Here is a 22,762-nt window from a genome sequence, read left to right as displayed (position 1 = left end):
CATATAATTACAATTTTTTCTTAGCCACTCCTTAAACCAAATCTTCTGTCTCTGTCAAAAATCTCCAGAAAAGCTCTGTTTAGAAAAGACATCTTGGGGGGCGGGGCCTGACTGCCATGGAATGAGGACGCACGTCGCCTGAGCTCCCCTCATGCCTGGATTATACCTACAATAACCGCCTGCATTAAATTGTTCTATGCCGCCTAGACGGAAGACTCACACCCTGGAGCCTTCCTCCGCTGCCTCCAGAGGTTCCCGCTCACGAAGCTCCATAGCGGGATTCTTCTCCGGCCCCCCAGCTTCCAGGCGCTCAGAGCTGGCGGGGAAGATGGCACCGAGGCCGCAGCGACCCTCCCCCCTGAAGACTGCCGCTCGGGAGAACAGAGGAGAGCGCAGAGCTGCGGGTGGATGCCGGGCACGGCCGTCGCCGGGAGACAGTCCTGTGAGTACACCTGGCCGAGCAGACTCCACAGGGACCCCGCTGCTCACTGCTGGGGAGCGGGGGAGGGGAGACCCAGGGGGAGGCCGAGAGAAGGGAGTGGGAGTCGCGGCTCCTCTCATGCAGACATCACCTACAGGGATCCATATGGAGGGGGCCTGCCCTGAGACAGAGAGCCCGGAGGGCACCATAATGGCACATGAAGATGGGGATTCCTGCCCAATATCCCCCAGGACTCCCATGGCCTCTGACTCTCACAAGCCTGGATCCTCTGACGGTGTGGGGATGGAGGTCCACGTGAGACACGCGGGGGGAGAAGAGAGGGCGCCCAGCTTGCCCCGAACCTCAGGGGCTCAGGAGAGTCCAAAGACTTTCAGGCTATAAGAGATTTGATTTTGGCTCTCCCGACCAAGGCAGATCAGGATCTTGCTATCTCCAAGCTGGAGCAGTCCTATAGACAGGAGATAGGAGCTGTGCGGGAGGACTTGAATGCTGTGGAAACTAGAGTGACCGACACTGAAATGGCCCACTTGTCCCTGGAATGCAGAATACAGGTTTTGGAGGAGCGAGTTGAGGACTCTGATGCACAAAGGAACAACCTATATTTGCTCCTTGACGACCAACAGAACAGAGATAGGAGAAACAATATAAGGCTTAAAGGACTCCCAGAGGACTGGCCGTCCTCCACACTGCAGGATACTGTCAGGGTGATATTTAACAAAGTCTTAAGGTCCCGTCACACTAAGCGATGCAGCAGCGATCCCGACAACAATACAACCTGTCAGGGATCGTTGCTGCGTCGATAATACATCGCTGGTGAGCTGTCAAACAGGCAGGTTCACCAGCGATCAGGGGAGCAGCGACATCGTGGAAAGGATCTTTCCACGATGTCCTGCTCCCGGTTACCAGCCTGCTGCTGAATCAGGAGCAGGCTCGTAACCATGATAAACAGCGGGCTACTAAGTGCGCTAGTAACCCGATGTTTACCATGGATACCACTCTGCTACGGTGCGGGGGAGGTTACCGTTCACCTTAGCAGAGTCGTATCCATGATAAACATCGGGTTACTAGGGGCACACGCGCACTTAGTAACCCGATGTTTATCATGGATACGACTCTGCTAAGGTGAACAGCAACCTCCCGTGCACCGTAGCAGAGTGGTATCCATGGTAAACAGCGGGTTACTAAGTGCGCGTGTGCCCCTAGTAACCCGATGTTTACCATGGATACCACTGTGCTACGGTGCGCGGGAGGTTACCGTTCACCTTAGAAGAGTCGTATCCATGATAAACATTGGGTTACTAGGGGCACACGCGCACTTAGTAACCCGATGTTTATCATGGATACAACTCTGCTAAGGTGAACAGTAACCTCCCGCGCACCGTAGCAGAGTGGTATCCATGGTAAACAAAAGGTTACTAAGTGCGCACGTGCCCCTAGTAACCCGATGTTTACCGTGGATACCAGCCTGATCGTTGGTCCCGCTGGTCACACACAGCGATGTGTGCTGGCCAGCGGGAGGCCAACGACCAAAAAATGGTCCAGGACACTTTGCAGCGATCAGCGACCTGATCGCTGCAAAGTGTCACTCATAGCGACATCACTGATGAGGTCGCTGTTGCGTCACCAAAACCGTGACACAGCAGCGATCTCGCTAGCGATCTCGTTATGTGTGACAGGGCCTTTAGAGTGCCCTGAGGATTCGCCTTGTCCCTTTGACCGTGTTCACAGAATCTTCCGCCCAGGTCGGGGCTCGCTTGACCCCCCCAGAGATGTCCTGTGCCGTCTCCACTTGGGCACATGGTCCTGTGGAGCTCGACGGGGCCAAGATCAAACTATTTCCAGATATCTCAAGTCGCACCCTAGCAATGAGAAGAGCTCTATACCCCCTATTGGTCAAAATCAAGGAGGAGGGAGCATCCTATCGCTGGGGGCACCCCTTTCATGTGATCATACGTAAGGGCTCAGACACCTTTCTCCTCAAAAAAACCCACGAACTTTCGGACCTGTTTCGATTCTTGGATACGGATCCTATTGATGTTCCGGACTGGCTGGCATTATGACCTGGGGACTACGGCCCCCTCCGCGGGGGGAGTAACAGAGGTCATCCCCCCAGACCCCCTCAGAGTGTTATGATCTGCAACATAAACTAAGGAAAGAATGGAAAAAGCTGTCCCTACAGTAAGACTAAGCTGAATCCCTACGATGTAGCGGGCATCCTGTTCCTTGTGAACAGACCCGCCTTCATCCTCGGCTAGTCTGAACAGAGACCTATAGAATAAAGGGAGGGGTCCCTAAAAGAACTAAGGACTGGGGCAAAAATGGGACACCTCCTAACAGAAGTTGTTGCAGAGCAAAAAGACAAACTGACAAAAAGTACTAGAGGTCCAAGAGGACCAAGCAAGCTAGACAGAGATAGGCACCAAAGCACCTGGCTAGAGAGACAGGCAAAAAACACTGAAGTCCAGCAAAGCCAGAAGAGCGGAGCTGGAATATATAGGCAGCTGACTGCAAAACACAAATAGCAAAAACTAACAGGATGGTTCTAACACAGAGGAAGGAGACATCGTCGGGTATCGGGGAGGAAGCCGTCGACTGCTAGGGAGGAGGATGTCACTCCCACTTGAGGGAAGATGAGGGATGCCCGCTGTCCCGTCTCTCTGGACTTTGTATTCTTACAGAGTCCTTGACCCTTCAGGGTCGGTTATATGCTATACCTGTTGTTAGCTTCATTTGCCTCCTACCTAGATACACACATGGCTTTTGTATCTCTTATGTGATTTTTGATTATATAGTTCCAAGGGTTTACTAGTTATCGGGGTAGCATAGATATGGTTTCTCCCTTCTACACACTGCTGACTGTGTAATACGTGAGTTCCAATAGAATGTTATGTAGTCATGTACAATTGTCTCATGTCTAGAGGCGGGGCTAATACTGTTCAAGATATATAGGCGGCAGACTATGACTTCCGGTCGGGGGGGACCAGTGGCCTAGACTGGCTGTTGGGGACCACCCCTAGACGAGGGAAAAGAATATCTCCAGGCTTGGGGGGGTTCAATCACTGCGTGGTGGTGATTTACCCGATCTCCCGTTTCCCTTTCGCAGACTCGGGCCGGTACCGAAGTCTGCTTGCTTGATATAAGCTTTATCTACCACTAACTTCTGCATTTTATTTTTCTTTTTCTCTCTTTGTTTTTCCATTTTGCATTTCTCCTTTCTTTATTTCTACTCCAACCTCCTCTTCGCTGGTCCCCCACTCTCTTTTCCCCTGCTGATCTATCCTCGGTCTATACTTTTCTGCTGCTCCCCTCCTTCCCCTCTCATTCCCTGAGGTCTCTCCTGCATTCTTAGATCACAATGGAGACCAATACCAGGATCCTGCCATCGGAACTTAAGATAGGTACTCTCAACGTGAAAGGCCTACATAGTCCAGGTAAGCGATCGATACTTCGGCACCTTTTAAGGAAAAAAAAATTACATGTGGTCTTCTTACAGGAGATGCACTACACGACCCATAAACCGTTTAAATTGTCAGACAAAAGATATCCTACTGTATACCACTCCCCGTCAGATGATACCAGATCCAAAGGAACCGCCATTCTAATTTCCGGTTCACTGGGCTGGGAGCCAATTGAATTCCGATCTGATCAGGAGGGGAGACTGGCAATGCTCAAGGGGAAAGTAGACTCTCAGCTATTCACCTTTGTCTCTCTTTATCTGCCTAACACGAAGCAATGTCCCTCATTACTCGGATACCTTGAACAGATAGAAGCATTTGGGGAGGGTAGGCTGGTGATAGGGGGTGACCTCAATTTTGTACTCGACCCATTATGGGATGCCTCTGTGGGCTCCGCAGGAATGTCTTTAGCCGCTCTGAAGCGGATAAAGAGAAGCCTATAACAACATCAACTTATAGACACCTGGAGATTGACACACCCTGGGGATAGGGATTACACTTTTTACTCAAGTGCACATGATGTCTATTCATGTCTGGATTACTTTTTTCTGCAACACTCAGCCCTGAGTTCCCTGTTAGATGTGACCATTGACCCGATCACATTCTCTGACCACACATTTTTGATACTTACTATAGCTATGACGGGCTACAAGGTGAAAAGTAATCATTGGGTTCTGAACTCCTCCCTACTAGCTGACGACATGGTAATGACAGACGTAGCTTCCTCCTTAAAAGACTATTTTCTGTACAACGTGGGGACGGCCAGCTCGCCCAATGTGGTGTGAGAGGCACACAAGATCAGAGGTGTGTTTATTAAGCATGGGGCGCGTTTGAAGAGGGAGAGGGAGCGGGAGGTGGAGGGCTTAGTGGCAGAGATTCATAGGCTAGAAACAAGCCACAAGGCCCGACAAGACCCTCAGACTCTTGCACTTCTCCAGCAGGGACGAGAGTGTTTGAGGGCGATACTGATGTCTAGAGCTAAGGCTTCCCTGGCCAGGTGTCGAAGACACTTTTATGAATTCGGGAATAAAACTAGCAAGACTCTGGCTAGGGCCTTGCGAACACAGCGGGCGAGGGGTTTTGTCCACCAGGTCCTGGACGCTGGAAGCAAAGTGGTATCCACTCCACTCGAGATTACCTCAGCCTTTGGGGATTATTACGCCAAGCTCTATTCCCTTGGGGGTGCGGCCTCCACGGGTGGCTGTAATGCCACTAGACTACGGATGAGGGCATACATTGAAAGCTCAGGTCTGCCTAAAATTTCAGAAAGCAATTTAAATGCATTGGAGAACCCCATATCGGCAGTGGAATTATTGGAGGCTGTACACCAGTCACCTAACGGTAAGGTTCCTGGTCTTGATGGCCTTCCGGTGGAATATTACAAAAAACTGCTTCCTCAGCTTTCCTCCCTTTTTCTATCTGCCTTTAACAACGTTGCGGCCACTCCAGAGGCTGTGCTCCCTGGGGATGCCCTTAGGGCTAACATAGTGGTTATCCCTAAAGAGGGTAAAGATCCCTTAGATTGCGCCAGCTATCGCCCAATATCCCTCCTTAACGCAGATCTGAAATTATTCACCAGAATCCGGGCGAATAGATTGTCTCGCCTTATGGGAGACATAATCCATCCAGACCAGGTGGGCTTCATAACACCTAAACTTGGAAAAATTCCAAAATCCACTAACAAGTGAAAATTAACAATCTTTATTGATAAATAGTATTTAAAAAGTACATCATCAAATAATCACAGAAATCCTCAGGATAATTTGAAAGAGGGAAAGGATGAAACAGACAAAGAAATCAGCACAAAGGGACACATATAGTAGTTCTATGTAAGAATTGTTATCAGTTCCCATGGGTAAAATTACCTATAATAAGAAGGTAAATGATGTCATAAAAATTGTAGCTCAAATATGATCTAGTGACAATAGTCACATAGATCAGTAAAGTCATGGGTTGAGCGTCTAAATGGTGAAATATTCAAGCCCTCAAAAAAGGGCAATAACCAAAAATGCTCCTATCAAGATAAAAGGACTTACCCATAGAGATTATCACTGAGTATGGTGCCATGCCGAATATAACGCCCGACGCGTGTTTCGCACACTGGATGCTTTCTCAAGGGGAGTGTGATCAAAGGTATGTGTGCCTCGCCTTATAAATATCCATCTATGTCTGGAATCCACCAATCGAGATGCCGTGCACCGGCGCTGCGACAGAGAAACCGGAAGTGCGGAGTCCGGCTCTCCTTTCCGGCACGCACTAGGGAAATCCCCGTTTGACGTCATGTGTGCATGCTGGAAATGACGGAGACCTTAGCCCGACAAAGGATAATCTGTCGCAGTGCGCATGCGCCTACCGGCGCCATTTTTTGGTAGTCCGTGCTCACATTTTATAACATAGGATGTAAAGCGCTTATCTGTCCTAGGAACCACCAAAGAAAGATTTGAAGTTGAGTCAGCCCCTATAGGGTGAAAAGTGTAAAACCTTCAAAATAGAACGTCCGCAAAGCCCCAATGTCACAGAGGGCCATCTCCCAATTGTATAATGTGAAAAAATGAAAATATAGAGAAATAATAGAATAAGAAAATTAAAAAATAATGAAATCAAAATGAGAAAATAGAAAAAATAACAAATACAGCAGAAAGTGCACCGTTGGCAACGTTATGCATCATTATAAATGCAACAGTATCCATAATTTGCAAAAGCAATCAATATATGCGATTGCAATAAATAAATGTCTGTTGGTGCAGCTAAATCGATATGTACAGTTGTAAGTACAACAACAGATTGATAGATTTATACAGCTGCAAATAAGTAAATGTGCATAGATGCATCCAGGTGGACAATTACATATACAAGAATATATATGTGCAGTATTGTGAAACGTAGCAATGTACAAGAAAAAATAAAAAATTCTCACATCCTTACGTATCATGGTATATAAAGTAAGCCAATATAATGGGTATCGTTTATGCAGTGGATGTGATTCTTAAATACAAGAATGTCCAGTGATGTTAAAGGATGGCTTCCAGAGTCCTCGTTCGGCACGGGACCATACTCAGTGATAATCCCTATGGGTAAGGCCTTTTATCTTGATAGGAGCATTTTTGGTTATTGCCCTTTTTAGAGGGCTTGAATATTTCACCATTTAGACGCTCTGCCGCATGACTTTACTGATCTATGTGACTATTGTCACTAGAGCATATTTGAGCTACAATTTTTATGACATCATTTACCTTCTTATTATAGGTAATTTTACCCATGAGAACTGATAACAATTCTTACATAGAACTACTATATGTGTCCCTTTGTGCTGATTTCTTTGTCTGTTTCATCCTTTCCCTCTTTCAAATTATCCTGAGGATTTCTGTGATTATTTGATGATGTACTTTTTAAATACTATTTATCAATAAAGATTGTTAATTTTCACTTGTTAGTGGATTTTGGAATTTTTCCAAGTTTAGGTGTTGTGATTGGGGATCCACTACATAGTTTTTTGTCTATGCTAATTTAATGGGGAGATATGGTTTGTCTATCTCTAGCCAGTATATATTATTTATATCTTTGGAATAGCTTTTGGCAGATGGGCTTCATGCGGGGGAGAGAGGCTCGGGACAATACTGTGAAGGCCCTGAACCTTATTCATAGGTCGAGATCAGATGGTATCCCACTGCTATTACTTTCTAAAGACGCCGAAAAGGCATTCGACTGGGTCAATTGGGACTTTATGAGAGAAGTACTAAGATTTATAGGGCTAAAACCTTCTATGTCGCGTTGGATTGAGGCGATTTATAGTTGTCCATCAGCCTGTGTCAGAGTAAATGGAGTGCAATCGGAAAGCTTTCCAATTTTCAATGGCACGCGACAAGGTTGTCCCCTTTCACCTTTGATATTTATTCTGACACTGGAGCCACTCCTACGCCACATAAGAAGCAACCCGGACGTGACGGCACCGAGAGCCAGGGTAACCTCTCATAAAATAGCAGCTTATGCTGACGATATCTTATTTTTCATCACAAACCCAGTGGTCTCTCTCCCGTGCCTGTTGTCCGAGCTGGACAGATATTCAGCTTTGTCCAACTTTAAGATAAATTGGTCCAAATCAGAGGCTCTCAATATAAATCTCCCTGATAGGACGATGACGAGTCTCCGGTCGAGCTTTAAGTTTCGATGGGCGGGGTCCTCCTTGAAATATCTGGGAATTAATTTGACAGCCGACTTGGACCTGCTGTACAGAGCGAATTTTGAGCCTCTGCTGAAGAAGCTGCGGGAGGACTGCCTTTGATGGTCGAAGGGTCATTTTACTTGGTTTGGGAGGTGTGAAATCCTGAAAATGAATGCTTTGCCGCGGGCCCTCTACCTCATACAGGCAATCCCAATCAGGGTCCCGGAATCCTTTTTTAGGGAGTTCTCCTCTCTCCAAACTAGATTTATTTGGGGAGTAAAACCGGTCAGATTGGCCAGATCCATGTTGTGCAGACAAAAGTCGAACGGGGGCCTGGGTCTTCCGGACTTGAAATCTTATTATGCTTCCGCACAACTGGTTAGGGTGGTAGACTGGTGCAGACATGGACTGACTAAACAATGGGTGGGCAACCTTTCCATGGTTGCTTAGCATCACTGACCATGGTTTGAAAGCCCACCCTACTATTGGACCCACCTTGCGATGTTGTTCCTCTACACGGGTACGCTCACGTTTAACTCCTTACCCGTCACCCCTAACCCCAATCCTCGGATCCCATGACTTTGGACCTGGACTGGTAGATCCGATTTTTCGGACATGGATTGTGGAGGGACATTTCAGAGCGGGGCAGTTTATCAGGGACCCTACCTGGATGAGAGGGGAAGATATCCGATCGGGACTAGCGCTGTCCCAATTAGGACCCTGGAGGATGATGCAGCTGAGACACTATATGAAATATCTCCCGGAGGCCTCGTTATTTTCAGGCCCACCCACTACATTTGAGAGAATATGTTTGGAACGGGAACTTGTTATCGGTGATAAAATCCATACTGGTTAATTCGGAGGACTTACACCCACCACGTTTCCTACTGTGTTGGGAATGAGATTTACCCATCCAACTCACCCCTGAACAGAGAGAGCGAATTCTGACCCTGGCCCATAAGACCACAATTAGCTCCAACCTCCAAGAGGCAAATTACAAGATATTGACCAGGTGGTATAGGGTCCCCCAGAGGATCCACTCTATGTTCCCATCTGTAGAGCCAACCTGTTGGAGGTGTGGGAAAGAGGAGGGGACTTTCCTGCATGTCTTTTGGGCCTGCGAGAAATTGAATCGTTTTTGGGCAGATGTAAAGAGTATAATAAGACGAGTCACAAAGACCGAGCAAACGTTGGGTCCGGAGCTCTTTCTGCTCCAACTTTCCTCCTGCCCGACGAAGACTTACAAAGTCTTCCTTTTACATTTTCTGGTGATGGCTGCTAGAGCTTGCATCCCGCAGTGCTGGAGGTCCCCCTTCCCACCGAGTATTAGCATGTGGGTGAATAAAATAAATGACCTGATGCAGATGGAGGATTTGACTGCGTCCCTCAAGAATAGTTATACGGAATTCTTTGGTACCTGGTATCAGTGGTCCGACTTTAAAGCCTCCCCAGAGTATCCTCTGTTGTTGCTGGGGGATTGAACAGCTTCCTATGGAGACTAACCTCGTTCCCTGACCCCACCTCCGCCCCCCCTCCTTCTTGACCCTGTGGTTCCTCCCTCCCCTCCCCCTTCCTGCTTCCTTTCGCTACACTATACTTTTCTTTGTATCCTTTCTGACCTCTGTAATCTTTCCTTTTTTGTTCTTTTCTCTCCCTCAATAGTCAGTTTCAGGCTCGGACCAGAATCTGGCCTTACTGTAGCCTATGGCCTTTGGCCCTATTGACAAGCGTAGATGAAGTGGTTCACCATGTTCCGGTAGGACCCCATAAAAACGTTGCAATAAAATTGATGTTGTTCAATGAAAGTTAATTTTTTTTTATTTTTTTTAACAACTGTTGAATACAATCCCATTCATGTTGTGTTATGCAGGGTCCATATTTGGGCCACTAAGATACATATATCCACCTATGCTTTGTACTAGGGAGTTACTACGTGGGCTTCTACGATGTCGGACAGTACTATTAGGGGACTAAGGTTTGGTACAAGAGGTTATCTGGAGGTGATCCTTTGTATGTCTTGGGATGTTTTATTTCTGTTTTATGATTGTATTTTGTTGTACTGCCTTTGCCCTATGATAAATAAAAAAAGAAAAAAAAAAAAGACATCTTTCTATCCTTCAGAAGCTCAGATAATTGCCTGTTCTTCAGTCCACATTCCATGTCACTCTCAGCTGGTCGTCTCCTCTGTCTCTGTCCGTCAATTTTGGCCATTTTCCTTTTTAGAGAGTCACAGTTCTGACTAAGTGTTAACTCTTTCTGTGAAGTAATTGACTTTTGAATCATCTGATATGGCTTATAACATATATGAAATCTTCTACGTATTTCATAGATTTCATTTCGAGGATGACTCATTGTCTTTTGGTAAGATTTATTTTCTGGTTTTACAAATTTAGCTTGATTTATTTTCTTTTCATGATTTTCATGTTTTCTAACAAAATCAAGCAACTGCGCACATTTAAATAGAGACATTTTTGTGACGCAATAACTCGAGATACTGGATTTAAGAATTTGAATTTTTGTACAAAAGTTGTTATCATTTGTTGTAATTTTCCATTTTTGATGAGAGCTTTGTACAACCGTTCAAATATGGACATGAATGTATATGTACATTCTTACCTACCAATCCTTAATTTTTGTAGATCATCTATGTTGGGGAAATCCTTTGTGACACAATAAATCAAATATTTTAATCTGTCCGAATCATTTTCCCATTCATTAGGAGAGTAATTTTCACAGGGCATTACATTTAAACGTCTGGAAAATATCACTGGAATCCACATTTTAAATAGATGATTCCTCTCCTCATTGGATAAATCAAACTTATCAGAAAAGCTCTCAAATATCTCTGAATTTCTACAGACATGGATTTTAACATCAAATTTTGGCATGATTTTGTATAATTTTAGCACATTTTTCCTCACTTTAATTTGAAGTTGGGCCTCGGTAGCTCTTAAATTTTCTGCTATTTTTAGTGGCCCTTGTACATCAGCTCCTCCTACGTCACTCATGTCTCCTCCAAAATCACCTAATATGTCAGTTTCTCGTATGTAACTCATGTCTCCTCCCATGTCAGTTTTTTGTATGTCCGTCTCTTCCTCAGACCCAAGGTCACCTTCAGTTACAGACACGTGTCTTAATTCTTGCTCAATTTCCACATTGCAGTCAGAATCAGTATCACCATTTGACATTATTTCTACACTATTGTCCTGCTTAGACATCCCTAACACAAGACTATGAAATAAATCTACAAAATGTAGAATATTCCTCAATTTTTCTTTGTCTCTATGAAAAGATACCAACTTAGCATTTAACTGTAAATTCTGAAATTCACATTCGCTATATAAACTAAGCCACAAAACATCTAAGTCATTTTCATCATTAACTTTGAAGTTAATCTTCCTTTGTTTCGCAAAAGAAGAAATTATATCCATATTTTGCTTACCTTCAGATTTCTTAGCTTTTGATGATCAGCACGTCTTATCCCCAGTTCGTCTGATTCTGATCCTTGTAGTACCTCTGGTGCCTGTCAGTCCATCTGGAGAATAGATCAGTCCTCAATCTGTAGGTTTTTTCTGATTCTTGTGACAAAGTTAGTGGATTTCCTGACATGTGAACAACAGCTGTTCAGCTCATCTCTTCTCTCCTCTCCCCCCTTTGTTCAAGAAGGAAATTCACTTGCAAACATGAAAAATCAGGACTGTCTAAGGCTCGCCAATGTAAAATAATATTTCTTTCTGTATTTTTTCGCTATTGAGGATTTCTCAAAGTATTAATATCAAAATATTCTTATTAAAAATGTATCTATTCTCGGGTTGTCCATTAAAAAGAATTATTGCAGAAGGTACATACGATAACTAGTTACAAAGTGATTGTCCATTTGTCCATAATTAGCTTAATTGTTGAGATTCACCCATCTTTCCCTGGGATCCTGGATGGTAGATTGCGTCTGTCTGTGTCCAGCACGTCTGTCTGGATGACACCATGTGTCCGGGTAAAGAATGTGTTTCCTTGGGCCTACATCAGCAGCTGGTTTACACACAAGCCCTCGCCCTGTGTCCTGTGGAATGGCAAGCGCCCCCCCTGTCTCTAACATGGGCTTTTATAGCCCGGTCATATGGCACCTGTTCTTCTAATTATGGTGCTGAACTAAAAATACACAAATAGCGCACGATGCCTGATGCAATCTTATGTATGGTACAAAATTCAGAATTAAGAATAAAATGGATATCCATAATTAATATTTAACTAAAATGCATTTGAAGAGGGTATTATTCCTAAAAAATTCTTAGAGACAATAAAGAAATTTAAGACGAAACTCCCTGCGTTCTATTTAATCCCAAAGGTCCATAAAAATTTAGAGGATCTACCAGGAAGACCAATAGTATCAGAAAATGAAAGTCTATGTGAGATCATATGTCAAATAATAGATTATTATTTGAAACCACTGGTTGCTATTTTTCCATCTTATGTCCAAGACACAACAGCAGCATTAAAAAGATTGGTCTAATTACAACTGGAAGAAGATGCTGTTGTTGTTACCGCAGATGTAGAGGCCTTGTACACCTTCGATAAAACACACACATGGCCTGAAAGTCACTGCATAGTATTTAAACAACAGTAACTTAAGCCCCCGTCACACTAACCGAGATCGCTAGCGAGATCGCTGCTGAGTCACAAGTTTTGCGACGCAACAGCGACCTCAGTAGCGATCTCGCTATGTTTGACACTTAGCAGCGACCAGGCCTCTGCTGTGAGATCGTTGGTCATGTCGGAATGGTCTGGATATTTCTTTGATCATTGAGGCCCTGCTGGGTAGCATGTATCAGTGTGTTTGACACCTTACCAACGACCTTGTTGATGACTCAGACACAGAAACATATAAGCGTGCATCGTTATACAGATCGTTACGGGTCGCTGCATCGCTGCTGCGTCGTTGGGAAGATCTGACTGTTTGACATCTCACCAGCGACCACATAGCGACGCAGCAACGATTCGTGACAGGTCGCATCGTTGTCGGGATCACTGTAGCGTCGCTTAGTGTGATGGGGCCTTTAGAACCTGCATTGTGTGATCTCATCTTGATACTGATGGAATTTGTATTGACTCACAACTGTTTTATATTTAAAGAACACATATTCCTACAACAACAAAGGATAGCGATGGGGGAATCATGCGCCCCATCGTATTCAAACCTTTTTCTGGGGTTCTGGGAAAGGGAAATCTTTCAGTGCTCACCAATAAAAAGGACAGTCCAGATTCAAAATTGGATACGTTACATTGACGACGTATTGTTTGTCTGGGAGGGAACGACTATTGAATTGGAAGAAGTAATGACAACGTTAAATACCAATGACTTGAATATACGGTTAACTTACACCTACAGACGTGGGGTACATTTTCTTGATATAGACATAGAAATCATGCCGAAAGAAAAATTCAAACTGATATTTTCTGTAAGCCAGCAGCAACAAATTCCATATTACATGCCCAGTCATCCCATTTGAGTTCCACAATTAAAGGGATTCATATGAGTCAATATTTAAGGGCAACGAGGAAATGCTCAACAGGGGAAGGTTTTCAGAAACAGGCATCTGATATCTACTCCAGGTTTAGAGAAAGAGGATATGGACATAAAACCATAAGACAAGGCTATAAAAGGACAAATAACACAACAAGAAATCAACTTATGTAAAACAGAACAGAACTCACCCAGGATAATCAAGTGAGACTTATTATGCCCTATAACAGCAAATGGAAAGAATTGGTGAATATCATTCACAAAAATTGCCATATACTGCAAACAGATTCGGTGTTAAACAAAATACTTTCTGTAAAACCACATATTACAGCCAAGAGATCAAAAAATCTTAAAGATTTACTGGTTCACAGCCATTATACACCCCCAAAAATAGGAACCCAACTTTCCTTCGCAGCACACATGGTAGGATTCTATCCATGTGGGATATGTAGGGCGTGTGAGAACTTGGTGAAAAGCAAAGAATTTTGAAATATGGATAATACAAAAAGGTTCCTCATATGAAAATTTCTAACATGTTCATCTAAAGGAATAATATATCAAGCACGTTGTCTCTGCAGTCGATTGTACATAGGAATGTCGACATCTGAATTGAGAGTTCGCATGCGCGAACACATGCGGGACCTTGAAAAATCCAAAGCAGAGGAAACCAGTGAACCACTAAAAACTTTATCACACCACTTCAGAGATATGCACAATTCTTATGCGAAAGGTTTAAAAATAATAGCAATTGATAAGGTAAGCTTGGGCTCAAGGGGTGGGGATCTGTTCAGAATACTCTCCCAGGTTGAAAGTCATTGGATTTACCGACTGAATACCATGGCCCCCATAGGGTTAAATGAAAATCGGGGTTTTGGGTCTTATGAGCTTGTATGGATTCAAGTTGCTTTTATGGTCAGAATATTTGTGTTTTTATGTAGTATGTTTTTCTATGAGATTTTAACATTTTTTTTGTTTTGCAGAATATAATATAACATGTCCCTTTTCTTACTTGGCTTGGACCCATCACGTATGATGAGGTGGAGAGTGATGAGATGACAGTCGTACCTGGATTTGTGAGCTACTATTCGAGCCCTTGTGATATCTCTGGTCACCATGATGAATGTGACGGAGCCCCTTGACATCAAATTGTGAAGTATGAAATGATTGGGTGAAGATGGTCTCCTGTAGACCACGATGGCGGAACTGTCAGAAAACAAAATGACATGCAATAAAGATATTGAGGGAGCAATATGGACTAACGAATATATGCATTGGACAAATTTATCCATAAGAAAACAAAGAAATTGGACTTCTTAGCATTGAATTATTTATTAAGGTCATTTGGAATTAAGGAGGGTTGTGTATTGATATTTTCATTAATATATTATATTCGGATTCAATAGGATGGTTATTTATCTATTTATATGAGACATATGGTTTAATGGCTTTATGTTTGTATCACTGTATCGCCAATTTTTTAGTACACATAACATATTTATGCTCTTAGTCACTTTATATAACTTATTCTTTATTATCATATGACAATATACAATATGCGTATTATATATACGTTAATTCATTCACTTAGTCACTTTGTGCAATATTTATATCATTTTACCACATATAACATCTGTATTATACTCATTTTATTTTTATATCACAAATTTAGAAGACATAGTATTTACACAGAAACTCCTCTCTTTCATTAACATAGATGCCTCTTTTTTTTCTGATATTACATTACATGTCACTTTATTTACTGATTATATCACATCGCTACATCACATTTGCATTTTAATATTTAATATATATTTTATTAGGTGAATAATATCTAATTTTTAATATTTAGTTTCCACAAGTATATTTAATCATTGAATGAATTTATTGTCTAATTTTTGTATCTATATCAAGTATATGTTTCCCTTTGTCTCAAATTAATTTATATGCTAATGTAATCATGCATGATAAATTGGATATATTTTTTATATTTTATAATGGTCATGATTGTAGTCCCCAATTCCTATCAATTTAGCCCGGTGTATTGTGTCATCATGCTTTGCAATTATAGACTTTCTTCACTTCATATAGCAGTATACACTTATCCACCTATTAATACATTCAAGATATGACCTGTTTGAGTGCACAATGTACTATACTCACCGTATAGCAGCAGGATTACATGGCACTTTCTGATACACTCGTGAGGATTGTCTAGTGCGCATGCCTAGCAATGGTGGATTGCTTGCAGTCCACGGAGCGTGGAAGGAAGTATCCTGATAGAGGAGATGACAACTCCACGCATGCACCACCAATGACGATCAGGGGTAACACGTGATCGCATATCCAGCCACTTCATTGAGCAAACATACATACACCACCGTCAGATCCCCTTAAGACATGTGCCCTGATGAGGATATGGGCGAAACGCGCTTTGGGGCAGTGAAGTAGACAGCACATGGGCACCATTGATTCATTTGAAGGAAATTATTAGTGATGGGCGAGCACTAAAATGCTTGGGTCGAGCAAATTGGAATGCTCGGGTGCTCGACCCAAGTTACGAGCCCAATGTACGTCTATGGGAAACGCGAGCATTTTTCAGGCGGCTCCCTCCAGCGGTCTGCAGAGGGCCTAAAAATTACTCAAATCAATGGGAACAGTGCTGAAATGACATGGGAACAGCATGGGGAAGACCCCTGGAAGTATTTCTGACTCCCAGGTCAATACTGTGAACAACGTTGTCAGAGGTATTACGCCACATTTACGGACTCACAATAAAACATACAAAAACGAAAGCAAAATGGATATTCCTGGGAAATATATTAAGGAACATACTTTCCAGGGTAATGACTTGTATATATGGCAAAATAATTATTAAGAAGTGGGTTTTCCATTGTGTTTGCCTATGCAGTGAATGCAAGGGTTGCCAAAAATTTGGAGGCACTCCAATGCCCCTTGGAAAAGACGTGGAGGTCAGAGGGCCTCCTGGAAACAATGTTCCCATTATTAGGAAGTGGATCTCCCATTGTGTTGGCCTACGCAGTGAATAAAAGGGCTGCAAAAATTGGGAGGCACTCCAATGCCCCTTGGAAGAGACGTAGAGGGCCTCATGAAATTTTTTTCCCATTATGAGGAAGTGAGTCTCCCATGGTGTTGGTCTATGCAGTGAATGGAAGGGCTGCCAAAAATTGGGAGGCACTCCAATGCCCCTTGGAAGAGACGTAGGGGGCCTCATGAAAAAATGTTCCCATTATTAGGAAATGGGTCTCCCATAGTGTAGGCCTGTGCAGTGAACGCAAGGGCTGAAACAAAAATTGGGAGGCACTCCAATGACCCTTGGAAGAGACGTAGAGGGCCTCATGAAAAAATGGTCCCATTATTAGGAAGTGGGTCTCCTATACTTGTAATGCCCATGCACTAAGTGTATGGGCTGACAAACATTTACCCCTGGGGGGTATACATGAAAATACTGTATACATTTTTTTTTTTTACGGGCATCATAAACACCCTTTAAAAAAATTAGGTGGGTGTTGCATCACGGAGCACGGTCACCCTGGTAATATGGTAGTGGAGGATGAGGATGAGGAAAAGGAAGAGGAAAAGAGCAAATAGACAAAATCAGGAAGTGTATACCCATGTGTCGATGTGAAAAGGTGCATGGGAATACACCTCACAAAAAAAGACACTGGATTTGAGTTTATGTTATGCTGCTATCATTCGGTGGTGTTGAGAAGTCTGGCCCAATCCAGCCCTTGTTCATTTTTATAAGAGTCAGCCTGTCAGCATTTTCAGTTGACAGGCGGATGTGCTTATCTTTAGTGATGAGCGAGCATACTCGCAAGTACTCGGTACTCGCCCGAGCATCTCATGTTTGGCACTCTTTAGACTCTGTTTTCTCCGCACACGGATCACATATACGTTGTCTGAAAATACTGCCATTTTTGACCTCCATTTCAAATTTTTTTCACTGTGTCAGGAAGTTTTTGACACCGGTTTGCTGTTCAAACTAGTTACCTACAGGCCAGGTATTTAAAACTGTGTTTTCTCAGTCACATGGATCACATATAAGTTTGCTCCAAACGGAGTCATTTGTAGTGAGCGTGGAAAATACTGTCCTCCATTTAAAATGGGCAAGGCACATGGCAAGGGACGGAGAACTGGACGTGATGGTGATGGTGCATGCAGAGGCCGAGGACAAGGCCGTGGGCAAGCTGAAATTGTGCCACAACAAGCACTGACATCTTCTTGCCCGACCTTCCTGTCCCAATTCCTAGGGGACCGCAGGACACCACTATTGAACTCAGATCAGTGTCAAAAGGTTGTTGGTTGGATAGCTAATAATTCTTCCAGTCACTTAGCCACCACCACCATCACAACCCTGTCTTCCACACGGTCAAGTCTCAGTAGCTGTGAGCCTGGACATAATTTTTTTAAAGGGTGTTTATGATGCCTGTAAAAAAAATATTTTATACAGTATGTTCATGTATACCCCCCAGGGGTAAATGTTTGTCAGCCCTTATACTTAGTGCATGGGCATTACAAGTATAGGAGGCCCGCTCCTTTTAAAGTAAAAAAAAAGAGTAATAGTGTCTCCCTGACTTGTCAGGCACCAATATATCTGTTTAAAAGAGTCTGGTGTATGCCACATAACTATAACTGTGGTTTTGCAGTTCCACGGGTCAAATCTCTGTATTATCCTGCTTTTGGCATTTTTTGCCGTAAAAAAAAACAGTAATAGTGTCTCCCTGACTGTTCAGACACCAATATATCTGTGTAAAAGAGTCTGGTGTAGGCCAGAAAAATAGAACTGTGGCTTTGCAGTTCCATGGGTCAAATCTTTGTATCATCCTGTTTTTGGCATTTTTTGCCATAAAAAAAAAACTGTAATAGTGTCTCCCTGACTGTTCAGACACAAATATATCTGTTTGAAAGATTCTGGTGTACGCCACATAACTATAACTGTGGTTTTGCAGTTCCTCGGGTCAAATCTCTGTATTATCCACTTTTGGGTATTTTTTACATAAAAAAAACAGTTTGAGTGTGTCGCTGACTGTTCAGCCCCAAATATATCTATTTAAAAAAGTCTGGTATACGCCAGTAAATTAGAACTGTGGTTTTGCAGTTCCACGGTTCAAATCTCTGTATTATCCAGCTTTTGGCCTGTTTTACGTTAAAAAAAAAACAGTAATAGTGTCTCCCTGTCTGTTCAGTCACAAATATATCTGTTTAAAAGATTCTGGTGTAGGCCAGAGAAATAGAACTGTGGTTTCCCTCTTCCACGGTTCTAATCTCCTTTTTATTACCCTTTTTCCATTGATAGTACGAGTGTAAGCTATTTTACTAAATTTACAATGGGCAAGGCGCGTGGCAAGGGACGTGGAACTGGACGTTCTGGTGATGGTGTGTGTAGAGGACGGGGCCGTGGCCAAGGTGAAAATGTGCCACAACCAACAGCCACATCTTCTCGCTCCCACTTCTTGACCGAATTACTAGGGAAGCACACTACAACACCAGTATTGCAAACTGATCAGTGTGAACAGGTTATTAATTGGATAGCAGATAATACTTCCAGTTACCTCGGCACCACCACCTCCAGTCTGTCTTCCACATGGTCAAGTTTTAGTAGCCGTGAGTCTCGACTGCATACTCCTCCTCACCCTGATGCTCCTTCCTCCCCCCATGCAGAGTGTCGTCAGACAGCAACTGATCCCACACTTGGAAACTCTGAAGAGCTGTTCACTGGTTAATTTCCATATTTGTGCCCCTCGCCTGCTCCGCTTGAAGTGGTGGAAGAGGAGATCCCATGCAGCGATGCCCAAATATTTGAACAGCCACGGCCACAGGAAGTCGACGCTGGCAATTTGTCACAAGAGGTGGACGATGACGAGACACAATTGCCAGGAAGTGAGGAGGAGGATCGTGGTGCGCAAGTGGAAGAGGAGGAGGTGGTGGATGATCTAGTAACTGACCCAACGTGGCAGGAGAACATGCAGAGTGAGGCCAGCAGCACACAGGGGGAGGGAGGCAGAGTACCCCAACAGGCAGGAAGAAGCAGTGTGGTGGCCGCACAAAGAAGGCGGGCAACAGTTCCCCGTAACACCAACACGAGGGACGTTGCCAGTACAACCGGTAGGTCTTCCAGAGTCTGGAATTTTTTTAAAGACTCTGCTGATAACCCCAAAAAGGCCATTTGTACCTCCTGCCACGCCAGCATCAACAGGAGTAACAAAACTACTAGTCTGACCACCACCAGCATGATCAGGCACATGGCAGCAAAGCACCCGAGTTTGTGGGGCGAACCCCAGGGTCCACGACTTGTGTCAGGGGGTGTCACCACTGCTTCTTCCACTGTTGTGCATGTGATAGAACCCCCTGTTGTGCGTGCAAGGCAATCCCCTGTCCATACTGCATGCAAAGATGCCCCCTCCTCTCAGTCTTCACTTGTTATGGCAGTTTCTCAAGAATCAGCATCAACGTCCACGTCCCACCGCAGCGTTCAATTGTCCATATCCCAGACCTTTGAACGAAAGCGGAAATTCGCAACCAACGCCCCACAGGCCACAGTCCTAAATTCGCACATTTCACGACTGCTTGCGTTGGAAATGCTGCCTTTTAGGCTGGTGGAGACGGAATCTGTAACATCCCTGGCGGCGTACTTGCATAGTGCACCATCTCCCACAATGCAAGACCGCAATCTTACCTGTCTGTCCAGTCTGCTATTCCTGCTCTAGTGCATGCTGTGTGCATGTCCCTTGACTGTCTGCTTAGGGCGGCGGCCCGGTTACTTCCTGCTTCTTGTAGCTGCTGTGGGCACACCCCTAATGCGTCTCCAGCCTATTGCTGTCTGTCACTGGATATTTAAACCAGCTCCACCCTGAAGCTGGTGCCTGAGCAACTCTTACCTTCAGAGGGCTCCTTGCCTCTGATGTGCCAGGTCCCGTTCTGTTCTTGCCTGTCCGCCAACCTGGGGGCTGTATTCCCAGGCCTGTCTGAACTATCTCCTAGCCTGTTTGTCCGCCTCTCTGGGGGACGTATACCCAGACTCGATCCTGTATCTTGTTGCAGTGTCAGTTCCTGTCTAAACACTCTCCTAGCCTGTTTGTCCGCCTCTCTGGGGGCCGTATACCCAGACTCGGTCCTGTATCTTTTTGCAGTGTCAGTTCCTGTCTGAACACTCTCCTAGCCTGTTTGTCTCTGTGTCATACCTTCCCTTTTCCTGCAGTCTCTGAACCTGCACCTACTCCTACTCGTAGTCTCTGTACTTCTGTTGTGAGTTTGGAGTCCACTCGCTACTTCATTGCAAGTACCTTGTGTGTATCTGGTTCTGCTTTTCCCTTCCAGTCTGTTCAGTGTGAACAGAGCCCTGTCCCCTCTGCATTGCCTTGTTCACCGCTCCGGCGGTTCCTCTCTGCTCTGCCTTGTTCACCGCTCCGGCGGTTCCTTCCTGCTCTGCCTTGCTCACCGCTCCGGCGGTTCTTTCCTGCTCTGCCTTGCTCACCGCTCCAGCGGTTCCTTCGTGCTCTGCCTTGCTCACCACTCTGGAGGTTCCTCTCCGCTCTGCCTTGCTCACCGCTCCGGAGGTTCCTTCCTGCTCTGCCTTGCTCAACGCTCCGGCGGTTCCTCTCCGCTCTGCCTTGATCACTATTCCGGCGGTTCCTCTCTGCATTGCCTTGCTCACCGCCCCGGCGGTTCCTCTCTGCTCTGCCTTGCTCACCGCTCCGGCGGTTCCTGCCTGCTCTAGGTTGCTCACCGCTCCGGCGGTTCCTGCCTGATCTGCCTTGCTCACCGCTCAGCGGTTCCTGCCTGCTCTGCCTTGCTCACCGCTCTGGCGGTTCCTTCCTGCTCTGCCTTGCTCACCGCTCCGGCGGTTCCTGCCTGCTCTGCCTTGCTCACCGCGCTGGCGGTTCCTGCCTGCTCCGCCTTGGCCACCGCTCCAGCGGTTCCTCTCTGCTCTGCCTTGCCCACCGCTCCAGCGGTTCCACTCCGCTCTGCTTGTCTACCGCATCTGCGGTTCTGTTCCTGAATCCCAGTCTGTACTGGACCCTATCAAGCCTGTGCTCCAACCTGCTAGTACCTCCCCGTCTGCACACCAGCCGTACTTGTCAGTACCCTCCTGTCTGCATACCAGCCGTGCCTGCCAGTATCCTCCTGTCTGCACTCCAGCCGTGACTGCCAGTGCCCACCTGTCTGCATGCCAGCCATGCCTGCCAATATCCACCAGTCTGTGTGCCAGCCTAACCTGCCTGTTCCTTTATTCCCCGGTGTGGGTCAACAGCCGTGTCCGGGGTCTGGCCTGGAGTAGCACCTGGTCCCTCTGCTCGGTTCCTCCCTGGTGCATGGCATCGTTACCCGTCGTGCGACCTTGGTCGGATCGGGTTGATACTTAGTTACGCCCCTCCAGGCACTCTCCGGTTCATGGCACAGTAGAATCACTAAATCACGCACACACCAGTCAGCCCGGGCGTGTGCATAACAGAATCCTTCCGCAACATTATGGCTGTGGCCGTCCCTCGGTACTCGGTCCCCAGCCGACACTATTTTGCCCGGTGTGCCATTCCCGCACTACACAAGCACGTGTCCCAAAACAACTGCCTTGCCCTCAACAACGCAGTTACTGGGAGAGTCCACCTGACAACGGACACGTGGACAAGTGCTTGAGGCCAGGGATGGTACATCTCCCTGACCGCACATTGGGTAAACATAGTGGAAGCCGGGACCCAGTCGGACCTTGGGACGGAACACATCCTCCCCACACCGAGGATTGCGGGCCCTATGTCAGTCAGAGTTGCCCCCACAGTGTACAGCTTCTGCGCATCATCGTCCTCCTCCTCCTCATGTTCAGCCTCCATCTCAGATATCACCACATCAGTTACAAGCTGGAAGCACTGCAGTACTGCCTCAGCCAAGCGGCAACAGGCTGTGCTGAAACTCATAAGCTTGGGTCATAAACCTCACACTGCTTGTGAGTTGTGCACAGCTGTGAAAGAGCAGGCAGATCTGTGGCTGACACCGCTGAACCTATATCCAGGCATAGTCGTGTGTGACAATGGCCGTAACCTGGTGGCGTCTCTGAGGCGAGGCGAGATCACACACGTACCATGCCTGGCTCATGTGCTTAACCTCGTGGTTCAGCGGTTTCTTAAATCGTACCCCGAGTTGCCAGATCTGCTCGTCAAAGTACGCCGCCT

This window comes from Phyllobates terribilis, unplaced genomic scaffold (assembly GCF_046119375.1).
Source record: "Phyllobates terribilis strain yellow unplaced genomic scaffold, ASM4611937v1 Scaffold_8__6_contigs__length_399053987, whole genome shotgun sequence".
Taxonomy (NCBI): domain Eukaryota; kingdom Metazoa; phylum Chordata; class Amphibia; order Anura; family Dendrobatidae; genus Phyllobates; species Phyllobates terribilis.
Note: the sequence above shows the minus strand (reverse complement) of the source record.